The sequence below is a fragment of the Uranotaenia lowii genome, chromosome 2 (assembly GCF_029784155.1).
Source record: "Uranotaenia lowii strain MFRU-FL chromosome 2, ASM2978415v1, whole genome shotgun sequence".
NCBI classification, from domain to species: Eukaryota; Metazoa; Arthropoda; class Insecta; order Diptera; family Culicidae; genus Uranotaenia; species Uranotaenia lowii.
In genome coordinates, this window is record NC_073692.1 from 120,813,719 (window position 1) to 120,827,459 (window position 13,741).

The window sequence follows — 13,741 nt, forward strand, 5'->3', positions numbered from 1 at the left end:
TGTTTGTGAGTTTCCAGAAAAATTAATAACTTTTCTTGACTTATATATGAGGTTAAGAGATATGGATATGATTTCAATTTTCAAGTTGCATAACATGCTGAGCCTTCTTGGAAGGGCTGAGTAAGCTCCTAGGAGTGTTTTTTTCAAACTTCTAGCCATGTAGTTCTAAAGATCTAGACATTCAAAATTATTGAGATCAATTTTCAAATATCTAATTCTTCATTTCTTTTTCATTCAAGATCATTAGATTTTTTTTGTGAATTTCAAATATTTAAGACCAGCCTTCAATATCGCTAATTTCACAAGCCAACAAAATTTCTATTATACCGCGTAGGTGCCAATAGTTTAAGATCTGATTTGGACTAATTTGGGGGCAATACTGACATACTTGTTTAAACTCAACGATCAACTTTCCTAAAAAGCGCGAGTTATTTTGAATTCCGAGAAAAAAATATAGAAGCATAAGTTAAAACGTTAAGTTTTTGTTCAATAAAATTGTAATACAGATTAAAATCTTTCATTTTAGGGGGGGGGGGGGGGTTGGGGATAAATAATGTTGAAGGTATTTTATGGAGAAAAATGATAAATTCTTCGAAAATTTAAACAGTCCAACTGTTAAAAGAGAGAAGTTAAAATTGTAGGGGTTGTATTAATTTTTGTATTCGAGATTTTTTCCAATTTTTTTCTTAAATAAATATTTTTTTCGGTTTTGTAGAATGTAGATTGCAAGTTGTTTCATGCAAGTTTTTTGCATGCAAGCTGTTGTTAAAATTTTTCTAATTTTTTGAAAATAATGATTTTTTTAGTATTTCTCCCACCGTGATGTTTTGACTCTAAACGACAAAAGAAGGATTCGAAATTTTGTCCGGCCTTATTTTTAATCGGTTTGAAAATAAGGATTTAATCTAAATTAAATTAAAATTATAATTAAATTAATCGTTTGTTTGTGTTAATAGTTAACTATAAGGTTGCCAGAATTTTTTCAGCACCTACCCGGGCCGGATAAATTCGGGCAATTTCATATAGAAACCTGGAAAAATCCGGGCATTTGATTTCGAAATTGATGGCCATAAATCCTGGCAAAATTCGGGCAAATTTTATGAAAACCCTGCAATTACTCAACAAAAAAAAATTAATTGAAATTTTTTTTCATCAATACCTGTCCACAGATTTGAAACGTATTTTAGGCTTCAAAAAAATTCATGATCATTTTTAAAAAACTTGCTCAAAACAATTTCGTTTTGGAGGCACAAATAAAGGAAATGTACATCACAATTTGTTTTTTTTTGCTTGATTTGCCAAAAAAGTGAATACATCCGACAGTAATTATTTTAAAAAAAGCTTGAAACAACACCTTAACTAGATTGTATTTTTTCAGAGTTGATTTGCATATTTTTCACTTTAAAATTTGAAGTATTGTATTCTTAGCTGATTTTTCGAAAAAGAATAAGTTGGTAAGTTAGAAGAAATGGTTTTAGACATTTTTATTGCACCGTTCAAGTAGAGTAGGGTGTCCCAAAATAAGATAATGTCTAAAAATCAGGGGGCTCGAACTCTAAATGATAGATTAGGGTGTGGAGAACAAACTTTTGTATGGGGTAAACTAGAAAAAATCATGTTTGAAGTTCCTTTTTAAAGAAATCTGAGTTCTAAATGATCTAAATTTTTAAAATCATAAAGCTTTTTTCAGAAAATAAGCAATTTCTGACCAAAACGTGTACCTAGCGTGGAATTTTTTTTATCTCGTTGCCATCATAAGATGCAGATTTTTGTGCACTTAGATTTTTCTGGACAAAGTATATCGTTTGTATCATCATGTGAAATCAAATTTACGATTCAAACCTTGATAAAAATCACTGTTTTATGAAAATTTAGGATTTTTAATTAAATTTAACAAATTCGACTTAATCAATGACTACTTGAAAAACGAAACAATCGCTGAAAAGACTTAACTGATTTGAGGAAATAATCAGAAAGCCATATACCAAATTTGAGCTAAATTTGACAAATGGAAGGGGTTGTACTGAATCTTAAGTGTGAAAAAGATTCTGAGACATTGTGTTCTGTAGAAGCATAAAAAGCTGGTATTTCATCAAATATGTTTTTCTCAACCAATCGAATGAATGTTAAGTTTATTAAAACTTTTGAATTGAAAACATATCACCTGATCGATTGGAATTATAACAAAAAAGTTAATGCGGTTTAAAGATGGTATTTTGGCCACAAGTTGTCGTCTCAAACACAATGAGTAAAATGTATTCGTTGCGAGTTAGACGACAGTTTGCACGGATTTTTTTAAATCACACCTGAAGCTTTCGAATCATATTGGTAGTATCGATTTTATATATCATGCGTAAAATTAAAAAATAACACGTCTCAACTACCTAATTTATAAATTAAGATGCATCCTCATTTAAGATTCCCTGAAGCCAGATTTTGCTCATGATCTTTCCTCAAAGTTACTTTTTTTTACGTATTATGCATGGGAATTCCATCAGATTGAAACATCAACGATTTGGTACAATAGTTGTAATCCGACGTTATTATTATATTTGTTTTGTTTTTTCAACAGTAACAGTTCTTCGTTAATGTCATGAGATGAACATTTTAAAAATTGATGTTCTTTTTAACAGAAGGTGCTTTGAAGTCACCATATGTCAAATGAAAGATTTTTTTTCTCTAAAAAAAGTCATGGTTTCACTACCTTATTCAGTTTTTTTCCTGGTTGAACTTCTTCAAGAAAAGACTGTAATTTACATACCTTGGAAGCAACCTGATCGATTCGAGTATTGAACAATCCTGATCGAATTCATGAGTGTTTTTTTTTGCTCAAGCTTAAAATAAGAGAGCTGCTACTGCACAACAAATCGAGGGTTTCGGTTGTTTCCAAGGGATGGACGGACATTACCGCGCGATGATCCACGCGGATCAAAGAAACGATGCCCGTGTGTAGTTTAGGCACAGAGAACCAGAGTTCGGGCTGGAGCCCCAACCGTGTGTAAAAATACCAACAGTGATTTCGAAATAAACAACCCCATTTTTGCAACTTAGCTAAGAGCCACCAGATGTCGTTACCGGTACTTTTATTTTTTCCATTTTTTTTACACGCTCAGGCGATAGTACCTTCAACGAATGAAAAATGCGCTCAAAGCCAAATTTATTTTCAGTCACTCAATCGGGTATTAAAATAATTGTATAGCGTTTGTTTTTGTCGACATGAAATTCACTACATCAAGACTAAATTGATTTCTTTTTAAAAATTTAGAATAAATTTAGATAATGAACACAAATTTAAAAATTCGTTCAATAATCTTTTTTCTTTCACAAAATTGTTATTTCGGTAGGATCGGTGAAAAATTGGCGCATGGTGTTATCGGATATCTGTAATAAGTATAATAGAAGGGGGGGGATATTTGAAGAATTTATAAAATTTTGATATCAAGTTAGTTTTTAATGCCTATTGCTATTCCCTTAAACTTTTGGGATTCTTAGGTGTCCGGGTAACCTCTATGCAATTACTTTGCTCTGTCGAAGAGGCCAAATTCGATATTAAGAAGCTATTCCAATTTTCGGATATTTTCGGAAGTAGGCACTGAAGTCCTATCCTGGCAGAAATGACGCGATGTTTACATGCCAGAATTTCGCAATGTTCGAACGAAGATGGGTGGTGATACTTTCGATTAATTAGATTTGAAATGCTTCGTTATGAGTGAAATTTGATTTAAAAAAATTTGATCCTAAACAAAAAGTGGAGTTTACCCATTAGAGGGGTATCATAAATTAACACATCATACAGAAATCCTGACTGAACTATTTTTGAAATTATTATTCATATTAAAACAAACACATAATTTAAATCTTATATTAACTTTCTCTTCAAACAACTAAAAAATGTTTGCTTTTTTTCTCAAACAAAATCAGTGGCTCAATACAAAACGAGTGCCAAATGAGGCAGCATTGCCAAAAGAAAAAGATTTCGTTTAAAGAGCATATAGTTCCTGCTGCAAATTTCATTATGTTGCTTTTTCTACACCCCAAAAATAAAGAAAACTAACTGAACTCTGTTTTGGTGCGACCTGGAAGTAAATTTTGGGTTATTTATGTTCTGAGTGTTCTCAACTGTTGACAAAAAAAATCGACAACAACAGCTGAGTCACTTAGCTAAGAGCCACTAGGTGGTGCTGTTTTTAGGCCAATTTTAACGGTTTTAAAATGGCCGACGATTCAAATTCTTACACACGGATTCGACACATATTTGTTCGGGGCCCGTTCTCTGGTTCTCTGTGGTTTAGGTTCCATATTTGTGCTGGTTTTTATTTCCAATCGAACTATACCTATAACTTGACCAACTTTGGCTGGAAGCAATCCGCGGTGAAACACGGGTAGCTTCTTGAGGCTGACGACGACGACGACGACGATGAAAACCACAAAGTTCGGTGCGGCCTTCTCTATAATTTGGTTTAATTCGTTTATTTTATTAATTATGAGGTTCATAATGATAATCGGCGGTGTTGGTGTGTGGTGTTATTACCGGCGTTATTTTTTCCCCCTTTCGAGAGTTCCCTGGTGCCTATGAGCACACTTTGACACGGGCCTCTTGCTGTTAATGGGAAATTAAATAATTTTTATGAAGGCGGCCTAGGGGATGCTGGGGGCGTGCGATCTTATGCGGTGTGGAACTTTCATAGGTGCTGGTAGCGACATGAGAGGGATCTAGGGATCGACTGGTTAAGATAGAGCAATGCTGAGAAAGTAATGTTAGGTGTTTTGAGAACCCTATCATGGTTTCACAAATATTCAACTCTAAATAAAAACAGGGCTACAGGTTTTATTTCTTGATTTTTTGTTTCCGGAACTTGAAATCAAAAATTTAAAAAAACTTCCAATATTAACTAACCTCCCAAACAACTAAGAGTCGGGAATAACAGCTTTGTTTTCTGTTCGGCTTCCGAGTGCGATTTCCGCCGATCATGTTCGCGTCGTTATTCGAATTTACACGAGCTGTAAGCTGTTACCGGACAGCAAATGTGAGAGCTCTCGCATCTGAATGAGAGAAAGTGAGTTCTGGGTGTATTGCCAGATCTACGGATTTTGAGAACTCCTACGGATCTACGGATCGATGTTAGAATTCTACGGATTTTCAGCATTCCCTCCGGATTTTCTACATATTATCGAAAATTGTCAGGGAATTATACGGATAAACAAAAGTTCTACCTGACGACCAAAAAAAAAACGTCATCAAGTTCAAAATCATTGAATTTTTCGTTTTTGCCCAACCTACGGATTTGAGAGGTTTAATTTTGGCCAAGAGTGTTTCAGTCATACTCATACACCGCATTATAAATGGTGAACAAAATATTTTAACTCCCACCCCACATAGTACAAATAATAACAAATTTTTTTTTATTGAAATCTACTCTCATTCGAAAAAAATTGTTTGACGGTTAATACCATTTAAATTAATTTATTACTTCAAAGGTGTTTTTAAATCTGGAAGCTACTTCAACAGTGATATTGTCCATTGTAATCAAGTTTTCTGAAACGTCACCGGTGAATTGACAGCAAAACACAGACTTTTGACAATTTGGAATTTCAGTTTTCTTTGTTGGAAGTAAGTTCGGAAGACGGAATTCCAGGACCAGGACCAGGGTTCAACACACGCAACTCTTTCGTTCTCTGATCGCGGGCACATTTGAATGCATAAAACTTTCACGAGAAATTTGCGGCCGAAACGGCAGAACCGGAACGCAGACTAGGGACTTCAGAAGTAAAATTTAGTGCTGGCGCGATAATATTATTTTCAGAACGACCTCATTAACTACCTTTACACAAATCTGAATTCTGTCTATGTTTCAATGAAATAATCGTTTGATTTGGTTTCTACTTCCTAGTTCAAAACGTGCAAACCAAACGTACCTACCAAAAAAAACTCCTTTTGCTCTCAGTTTTCTCTTCAATATTATGCGCTAGATTTTTCCAGAGAAGGAAATTCTCTTCATCAGCGGTTGTGACTTGTAAATGCTCTCACCCACTGTTATGTGTGGATAATCGCACTCTTATTTGCAGTGTGATTTGTCTCTTCCCAAACAGCTTAGAGGGAGCAGAGGAAAAAAATTGCATTCTCTTTCACTGCACAAGCCGATCGGAGGAGTTATGCCATCCATGACTGGCTCAAGTTGATGATTTTTATATGTATTTTCTTGGGTTTTTTAGGTTTTTTTATGTTAAAAATTTCAACCTGTTTTGCAACTTTCTTAAAGACCGCATCACATTTACATTCTACTATATTCACTTTAACAAAATAAATGCAAAATTGTTCAAAGATTCAAAAATTTACCGCACAACTTCAGCGTCAAAAAGAAAAGACCTGGCAGCACAAGTTAAATTAACTGCGAGTTTATGATAGGTAAACACGACAAAACACGACAAAAAATAACACGACAAAAACACTTTTTGATGATACAGAATATCATCAGATTTTACCGAAGGTTTTTCTGTGCGCAAGTGCGAGTCGAGGTCTGCATTTCTAACATTTTTTGCAGTCTTGATATTTTTCCGGTAATATTTTCCCAATTTCTTTTTCTTGCAGATTTATGTATTTGTATTTTTTCAATCCATTTTATTTTTCTAGAATGGCTCCCTTCATTTGCCATAGTTTTGAAATTAGCAGAACCTTTAAGAATTAGAAATCAGTACTAAACGTTAAAAGGGTCCATGTCCAATTAGGATGTTTCGAGAAAAACAGGTTTGGAAACTTAGCAACCTTATTTAGATTGCTAATTAACATTCACGTAGAATCTATCAAAAAGGATTTGTTTATTTTTGTTAACGCTAAAAGGATACGTTTCTCATCAATCTTGTTCTGGAATTTAAATTTTAACAAAAATAACTTAAGTTTGAAGTTGATTTAGCTTTGACATAAACAATATAAGCGGTTATTTTTCTTGCTTGAGAGGCATGCAGTTTTAGAGGCATGGTTTTTTTTTCAGTTTGTTGGCAAAGTTTGAGTGGGTTAATCGTTGAAAAAAATATTAAAAACATAAAGAGGTACGTCTGATTAACAAAGATTTTTTCGACAGCGGATTTGTTTTGGAATATTGTATTTAATGCATTATCTCAGAAACATGTTTTTGATCAAAGGTTTTGATGAACTAAGTAGGTATATATTTCTATATTAAGTTTTCACATAATTGAAAGCTCACTTGGAAGTATCTCTTTTCATCCTACGTTGATTGAACACAGAGAGCAGATGCATAAAATCGACTTTTATATGCGTTTAAACATTGTGCTCAAATTTTGTTAACTTTGACGATGTAATGGATGTTTCATTTCTATTTTTTTTAAATTTCTTTTCACTCAAATATTATTTATATGGAGTTGTTTTCAAAATTCAGATTTTGTTGAATCATACTGTAGTTATATTTTACCCTATAACACATGTTGATGAGAGGAAATTTGAAATGGAGGCTAGCATTTTTTTTTCTCAAGGGATTTTAACCATCAAAGTTTATTTATCCGATGGGCTAGCAACGTGCGAAATACTAATTCTCTCATTACTAAGGTGATCTAAACGGTTTTATCGAAACCGGTAAAACCGTCAATTTTCTCAATACCAGAAATACCGTTTTTTTTTCGGTTAAAATCGGTATTTCCGGTAAATGTTTTATCATTCTTTGGCATTGTCATAAAATTGACACAGGTACCTAAATGTTTTTTTTTATGAAATATGTATGAGTCCAAATACTTAAATTTTGCTCAATCAGCTTCAAAATCTACGCTCAATAAATGTGAGATTTCATTATTACTAAAACTTTTCGAAGTAATTTTTTGAATTAAAACTATAGTGGCATTCATAAAAGCATTGACATGCTGCCATCACTCTCTTAGCTGATATATTTTCATGAAATTTACACACATGTCAGTTCAGCTATCCAACCATCGCGTCACTACATTTAAAGACTGTACAAGTGTACATTGACTGAAAAAAGATACAGCTGAAGGAAATTTGAGATTGTTTCTCAATTGTCACAGAATTTTTCATAAAAAAAACTAGAATTTTGTCAAAAGATTTAAAAATGTTTTTTTAACAGGCCAAAATTTATAAAAAATCGTTCTAAGCGCTGCCGGGATTTCACAAATTTAAAATTTAGAACCAAAAGTTTCGAAAATTGATAAGAAACTTCCTACTTTATTTCAAAACATAAAATTCCATGACTACTGAAATTAGACGAAACTTTTTCATAAATTCGATATATTTTGGAAAAAACACCGATTTTATTGGTTTTATTAATTACAAAAACCGAAATCCCAGATTTGAAAAAAAAAACACACGATAAAACCGACCACCCTACTCATATCTCAAATGTACTTCCGTAGAAGAATAAATAAATGTTTAGTTTATTAAGTTTTCTGATGGCTAGTTGGTACAAAAATATCTAACCTCTGTTATCAAAATTTAAAAAAAAAATTGAAAGTGGTTTTGCTTTGTGGTCTAACATTACAAAACATACTCATACATATCTACTCATTAGTTTTTTTTTTAAATAAACTAGCTGACCCGGTGAACTTCGTTTTATCTTTAACTTAATATATCGCTGGAAAATATATAATTTCATCTACACGTCTTTAATTTCTTCGAGCTTGAGAATTTTGTTGGAAATAGTCAGAACTTTTTTTCGAGTTGTGTCCCATTTCAAGTCGATTTAGCATGAGATACCCTCTCTCTAAAAAAAGTGAGATTCTCGAGGCTATTATACAAACCATCTCTGACCCGAAAAATCCTCGGATACCAAATTTCACTTCATTATACAAGATTTGCTTCCAAACAGTGTTTTCAAACAAACAGTCATGAAAGCTTAGGACTTTAAAATCCCTTTCAATTTCAGGGAATTGAAATTTCGTCAGCTGAATGAATAATCTGAGTTCGGCTCTGGGCAATTTAACTCCAACGCTTGAAACCTGATATCAACGAACATAATTATTGGTATATATTTCTGATTGCAGGTTAGTGCGTGGAAAGCTCTCACTGCTCCCCGTGGGAAAGATAGATTTAATTTATTTCTGATCAGCAGTTTGTTTAATTATATTCCTGGACGCATGATTGGCTGCTACCGGTGTTCGCCTTCATTTGAAGGATCGATCGGCAGCATGATTCAAATCGATCGACTGGATTCTCAAGAAAACTTTTATCCACGAGATTTTTTTTTGTGGTTACCGCTGATTTTCTCCCCCTTAAATCTATCCCATGAGCTGCAGCAGCAGTAAACCTAATTGCAATCTTGATTGATGATGCGGTCTCAACCGAGCCAAACAACGAAAAGCTTCTAGAAATGGTACCGCACAAACGGCAGGCTCTAACTTGGCTGCGCGGCACAAAGTACCAAGGTAACTACAGTTACACCCGCAGCCTGATTGATTGCACTCCGCGGTCACCTATCAACAGTGGACCTAAAACCAACCTAAATCTCTTCCGGCCTTCTCTAGGGACTCATCAATTCATGCCGACTTCTTGAGGATGCTGGCACATGCATCTAGGTTCGAGTGTGAGAAAATTGGCGCATCTGGTGAAGCGCGCTAGCGCGCAAATTCAGCAAACTTCTTCACGTCTTCTGACGCTAGCTCCTTCAGTGATCCGTCAGCAGCATCGTCGGTTCGAAGAGAAATGTTTTATTGAAGTTGATTAAAATTATCATAGCTAAACGTTAATCCTCGACGGTTTCGACGGACGACGCGAAGGTTCATGTGCGGTTAAAGTCGAAAGACTTCAACAGGCCGCCAAATCAAGTAGGAGATGCACCCGGCGGCATGGCAGCTGAAAGATGCCTTTTGGCCGGCCAAAATGGAGCCATGAGGATGGACTGATTAGAAGAGGCAACCTGCAGGTCCTCGCCCATTCGTCCAGTGGAGTCGCCACCATGCATCGGTAGCCCAGTATCTATTCCAGAGCAGCAATGCCCTGGGACGAGCCAAACTGAAGTGTTTGCTGTTTTAATTACATCACGATTTTTTTCTGTTTCCCCCTTGGCCCGGGCTTTCTGTTGTTGTCAGGTAAGGTTTGGTGGGAAAATTTGAGCATGTTGGTGAAATTTGTTCAAGTCATGTCAACCTTGTTGCAGATCAATGTGATTGAGGCAGAACGAAGCTATTTGCATCAGTGAGGTTTTTGTTTGTTTTCGGTTTGCTTACAAATTTTGTATCGTCTCGATTTCTATGTTCGTTTTCAAGCATCGGAGTTACTCTTTTTATTTTGAAATATTCTTTGTTTCTTATACTTGTTCAACAGATTCTTCCAAAAAAAAAAGAAACTTAAGCTTAAAGAAGTGTAACGGTAAAACATTCCGTATTTGTTCAATACATGAGAAAAAATTGTCAAAAAGTAAATTGTTTAAATTTTCGCAGTATCTTATTGCCTTAAACTCATGGTCATAAGAGTAATTGACTGCCCTCGTTAACCAATGGGGTCCAATGCTGCTTGGAAAGTCCGGACTAACCTTTGGCAGACACACAAAAAATTTTTTTTTGTCTGTTTTTCCCTTAGACACGGAAACTATTTAATCCTCAACATGAAATTTGGTAGATGGTAGTTTTGAGGCTACACCAACAAAGCAGACTCTACTCAAATAATGAACTTCCTTGGGTGTGGAATTAACGGCATAAGATTTTATGCCGGGCCGGCACTAACAGACATTAGAAAATTAACATTTCTTTGTTTCCAACCCCCGAAAAACAATCACCAGCTAAGAATCCAGCAGTAAGCAGCTGTGCTGTGTGTATGTAAACCTGCAATAGAAAACAGTTTCTCCTTTTCCATTCCCATTCCCATTCCCATTCCCATTCCCATTCCCATTCCCATTCCCATTCCCATTCCCATTCCCATTCCCATTCCCATTCCCATTCCCATTCCCATTCCCATTCCCATTCCCATTCCCATTCCCATTCCCATTCCCATTCCCATTCCCATTCCCATTCCCATTCCCATTCCCATTCCCATTCCCATTCCCATTCCCATTCCCATTCCCATTCCCATTCCCATTCCCATTCCCATTCCCATTCCCATTCCCATTCCCATTCCCATTCCCATTCCCATTCCCATTCCCATTCCCATTCCCATTCCCATTCCCATTCCCATTCCCATTCCCATTCCCATTCCTATTCCCATTCCCATTCCGATTCCATTCCCATTCCCATTCCGATTCCATTCCCATTCCCATTCCGATTCCATTCCCATTCCCATTCCCATTCCCATTCTCATTCCCATCAGCGACTAAGGAGGATGAAAATATTCACCGGCGAAACGGCAGACGGCCAACGCAGTCTGTTTTATCTTGTAGTTTCGGAGAAGGATTTTAACAATAAACCTTCATTTGCTTACTGGCTCAGTTGGTACAATGGTTAAGTTATCGGACTGGCAAGTCGAAATAAGAATGTTGCGTTTAATTCGAATGTCGTTTTTTTTTTAAATTTTGGAATAAATAAACCAATATGATGAGAATCCCATAAAATGTTTTCCCGTTTCGCTTGAATGTAGTGGTCATGCATCATTTGCTCGAGTCTTTATGCCAGTAGTGCTTTTTCAATCAGATCATCTTGGGTGCAGTACACCATTCAGCGCATTTTTTGAAAAATAGTTAGCGCCGAGTGGCATTTAATTTTTGCAACCTCTTCTTTGGGTTTAGGAATGATTTCTATAGTAAGCTACAAACCACACTTACCGGAGGGACGGAAGGCTATTTTTAGGAAATAAACATAAAATATTACAAAAACCGAAAAAAATCTAGTGGTTTTTATCACAGGAGAATGGGTTAATTGGTTTTTGGATGTAGGGGAAGAGGGGGCATAATGCCCACGTTAAGAAGAAAGCCTTGTTTTAGAATACATTTGAAAAGATTAACTTTAATTTTCGATTGTGTTTGGAAGTTTGGTTTATTCTTTGTCTAAATCTGATAGCTAGAATAACTGGAAGGTCAAAAAAGGCCACAAATTTAATAAAGTTTAAAGAGCAGGTTGAAAACTGGATTTCAGATTCAGTAGGGGCATAATGCGCATATGTGTGTACCCAATCGCGCCGTTTAACGTTTAATAAGTGTATTTTGATCCAAGTGCCTCCGAAAGTGTTTGCCAGGTAAAAACACTTCTATTCTACTTCACAGATGGAAAAATGTATTGCTACGCGCAGTGCTGCCAAATATACTGAAATTCTTGTGAATAGTTAATAAAATCTATATGAAATTTAGGAATTTTAAATATATTCGTTTATATTCAAGATATGTTTTCCAATACAACTTATAAATATCTTTAAAATTGTTGTGATGAAACTGCATATAAATTTAAACAAATATTAAACATGCTTAGAGATAAACGGACATGGCGCGTTTTGCCCTACCTAGACATGTTTATTAAAACTCGTTCAAAATAACAGGAAAAATAATTGAATAAGGAAATTTTTCGTTTTGTGATTATTTTCAAGACCAGTGTTCATCTACAACAGATGCCAGGTAATTTTTTTTTGTCGATAGATACCGTAATTCCTTACGAAAGTCAAGGCACAAATTGCAAGGAATATGGCTTGAAAAGTATTTTTGGATTTTTGCAAGGATTTATCGCACACTTGATGCTAATTTTTTGTACAAAAGGTTTCTTCTGTTAATTAGAAGGGAATAGCGTACCGAATTCTTAAAATAAGTGTAAATCTAGCTAGATATCGCAGTGGGGCGTTTTGCCCACACTGGGCATTATACCCCCAGTTCCCCTACACGGCTCGAAAGGTCTTGACGAAACAAAAAAAAGGTGATTTTTAAAGCCATAAGAGGAGTCCTGATAAATAAAGTGTTTTTATGCTGTACAAAAGCCTATAAAACTAGTACAACTTATTTACAATTAATTACATTTATAAAGATAGATTTTATTTTTTAATATTTTAACTTTTTCTTGCCTAATCAAGATTTTTCAAACCGTATGCACTTCAGTATACACCATCCAATTCAGATTGAATATAAAAACAGCAGTACATTTGTAAAATGACTTTGATCAAATTTGGCATACATTAAAGTATCGATACACAAATGAAATAGTTTTTAGTTTTAACCCGAAGTGTTACAGTCCCTAGAATATCAATTTGACACTCCTGACCAAAACCAATATATCTCTATTGTTATATATCTCCAAAATGTTTCTCAGACAATATTCAGCTATAATACTTCAGCTTTCTGTTATTCGAAGTGTAAGAAAAAAAAATCCAAAAAACATGCTCCGGAAAAAGGACTGTAGATCTGCTGCGGAATTCTTAAACAAAATTTTACTTAGTGTCCAAGAACACTGAAATTAAAAGCTATACACTGCACACAAGGATATATTTTTTTGAAAGTTTTTGAAATCGTTACTTTGATTTATCGGCCTAGCGGTGAAAAGTGATGTCCTTTTTAGTAGGGACATCTAAAGATTAGGAAATTTTTATATAGATGGATAGAAGGTTAGAAGAAATGAAAGATGGTGAAAATGAGCGGGTAGAATTTGTCTAGAAGCATTACCATCACATACCAAATTTTTGTTCCTCACGAGCCTACTACTATGAAGTGGTAGATACAGATAGAGTTGCATCTACCACCACACATTAGTAGGCTTAGCGTGGTCCGCCCCACAAGCGAGAACTTGTAGTTCGTCCGCACTACAAGTTCTCGCTTGTGGGGCGGACCACGCTAAGCCTACTAATGTGTGGTGGTAGATGCAACTCTATCTGTATCTA